This window comes from Aphelocoma coerulescens, chromosome 2 (assembly GCF_041296385.1).
Source record: "Aphelocoma coerulescens isolate FSJ_1873_10779 chromosome 2, UR_Acoe_1.0, whole genome shotgun sequence".
NCBI lineage: Eukaryota > Metazoa > Chordata > Aves > Passeriformes > Corvidae > Aphelocoma > Aphelocoma coerulescens.
This window is the reverse complement of record NC_091015.1, coordinates 12,647,454-12,650,441: the sequence shown is the minus strand read 5'-3', so window position 1 is coordinate 12,650,441 and position 2,988 is coordinate 12,647,454. Positions and strand designations below refer to the sequence as shown.

General features: G+C 45.1%; 1 non-coding gene across 1 annotated transcript; it reads left to right on the top strand.

The window, feature by feature from the left end:
• The first annotated feature begins 219 nt into the window (after positions 1 to 219).
• TRNAG-UCC (transfer RNA glycine (anticodon UCC)) lies at positions 220 to 291 on the top strand. The gene has a single exon. It is a non-coding gene; the product is annotated as a tRNA-Gly (tRNA).
• Positions 292 to 2,988: the final 2,697 nt, after the last annotated feature.

The following is a 2,988-nucleotide window of genomic DNA, read 5'->3' as shown; positions in this document are numbered from 1 at the left end:
CTGTAAAATACCTTAGGGTTTTTTCAGTATTTAAAAACGAACAAGCAAACAAGCTTCTGATTTTCTAGTAGCTTTGGCAGCTGTGGAGAAAACTTGCATGCTTCCCTCAGTAGCTCTTCGCCAGGCTTGAGGACAGGTAGTAAATCCAGTGGAGAGACTGGGAACAGAGGGAAGCAGTAAGAGAAACAGGAAGACACGCAGAGGAGTCTCATCATCAGGGCGTTGGTGGTATAGTGGTGAGCATAGCTGCCTTCCAAGCAGTTGACCCGGGTTCGATTCCCGGCCAACGCAGATCTGTTTTTGACACCGTCCCTCCGGGAAGTTCAACACAGAGACGGGCGGAGTCCCGCGGCAGGGGAGGCGCAGCACCGATAGACAGGGTCCGCCCGGATCGGCGGAATGGGGGTGCTGGTGGGAATCCCGGGTTGCACAAGAGCCCGCAAAGGTGCCCCTGCCAGGATGAGAGCAGGGGGTGACCGTGGCTTCACTCCATGAGGAGTTGTCCCACAGGTAAAGGGAGCTCCCCTCCCCTTCTGCTGCGAGCTGGTGAGGCCGCTTCTGGAGCAGTGCTGGTGTCCGGGTCTGTCCTCAGTACTGGAGCGGCGTGGGAATGCTGGAGAACTGAAAAGGCTACCAGGATGGTTGGAGAATGTGGCATTTCTGCTCTGAAGAAAGAAGAGTGGGAAAAGAGGGGAGATCTTACTAGCATAAGGAAATAGCTGAAGGGAACGTGCAAATAGAATGGAGCCGGGCTGTGCTGTTAGGTGTCTAGTGGCTGGACAAAGGGGAATGGGCACAAACAGACACATGGAAGGTGATCTCTGAACATCAGGAAATACTTTTTCACTATGAGGGTGACTGAGCACTGGTACAGGTTGCCAAGAGAGGAGGTTGTGGAGTCTCCATCCGTGGAGATTTTAAAAAGCTGTCTCAACATGGTCCTGGACAACTGACTCTGTGTCCCTGCCTGAGCAGAGAGGTTGAACAGATGGCATCCAGATGTCCCTTACAACCTCAGCCATTCTGTCAGTCTGTGCATCAAGCCGAGCAGTCCAGCAAGGCAAGAACTGAGGGCAAAGGACCATAGAAGATGTTAGTGATTTCTCTAGGAGTGGGAACAGCACCAGGAGTTGGGCTGACACAAGGCAGCCAGGGGAAGGTGTGTTACTCCAGCAGAGCTACAGGAGTGCATACAAGCTGTGATTCACTACAGAGACAGTAGCTGATGCCTTCAGATGATACATCAGAGTCTAGATTTAAATACCTCCCAGGAAGACTTGCTGTCAGAGTGCCTAGTCGCATCTCTGAGAGGGCCAACCAGTTTTGGTGATGCAATTAATCACTGTCAATCCCATGGCTCAGAATCCTGTTATACTTGAAACCTGACTCTTGACAACCCTTTCAGAGAAAGTGTTCTATCCCAAAGCAATTTTGAAATAATTTCCATTATGTTTCCAAAAGCTCTTTATATGACAGTTGCAGACAGGACCTACTCATACGGTAGGCGGCAATGAATGGAAGAAAATGCAATTATAATGAATTTTTGCTTCTTTTGTTTCAGTCTCTCTCTTTTGTTTCTTCCTCAAGTGGGTGAAAATGCACTCATAGGTTTATAGAAGTCAAAGGAAGGAAAGGGCTAAAGGAGCTGAGCTAGCCCGATGAGAAGTTCTAGCCATTTGCACTTCATAGCTAACTAAGAATATGTAATGACTAGAGTTTCTAGGAGGAGTGGAGAATGGGAGATACAGGCTTTGAAAATGTAGTTAAAATAGACCAGATAGATTTACAAAAGGTTGATATTTGGAAAAGGATGGAAACCTTTGCCCTCCTAGAAGAGAAGAGGTTCTGGAAGCAGTAGGTGGGTGCAGCACCAGCAGGAGACAATGGACTGAAATTTAAACCAGAGGGGTTTTACCTGCCCAGATTCTCATTGCAACTTTTATGTTACTAAACCTAAGCTAATGGGTCAAAATGATTAGTTGAGCTACTTGAATCATATTAGACTTCTGCTGGAAAAAACCCCAAAATTACTTGTTTATATAAGCCTGCATCCCACTAGATGGAAAATCCTCACATGAAAACCAACAAGAGCTGTTGAACCACCAGAGGAACCTTCAGTTGGAATTATGCAAAGTCTTGAGATGGCCTTGTAGTGTGCACAATGACAGCCTTCTACGCTAGCAGTAATCAATTAGTAGGGTCTCACAGTTGATTAGCAATGAGCTGTAATGCAGCTTTGTAATCAGCTCCCAAGAAAGGTACAATGCCATTTTAGAAGCAGGATGAAAACCACATTAAGATACAACTTCATTCATAGAATCATATCTTAGAATCAGAGTATCATAGAATGGCCTGGTTGGAAGGTACCTTATAGATCATCTGTTTCCAACTCCCCTGCCACGGACAGAACCCCCCTTCACCAGGTTGCTCCAAGTCCCATCCTGATTGGCCTTGAAGACTTCCAGGGATGGGGTAGCCATAACTTCTCTGGGCAACCTGTGCCAGTGCCTCACCCCGCTCACAGTAAAGAATTTTTTTCTACTATCTAATCTATGCCTACTCTCAGTTTGAAACCACTTCCCCTTGTCATGTCACTGTATGCCCTTGTAAATGTCCCTCTCTGTCTTTCTTGTAGTTATTTGATTTATTCCTCCTTTTGAGTACAGGGAAAGAATTTATCTATTGCTATTATGGATGGCTTAAAAACAGAAGGGAGAACTTTCCAATAACGTCTACTTCCTGTCAACTTACTCATTGCAGGAGCACAATGTCTAAAATATCAATAATAAATTCTCTATGAAATTTGAAGCATCTTCTTAAAAAAACCCCAAACTGTAGCTTTCCATCTACAGTAATCCAAGCTTTGCTATTTTAAATATCAAACATATTAAAAGTTTTTTAAAAAAACCCCCACACTTGTTTAAACTGTTAATATGTTAACTGATGTTCTGCTGCTTTCTTCAGCTTCCTGCTCTGGTTCTGTGAATT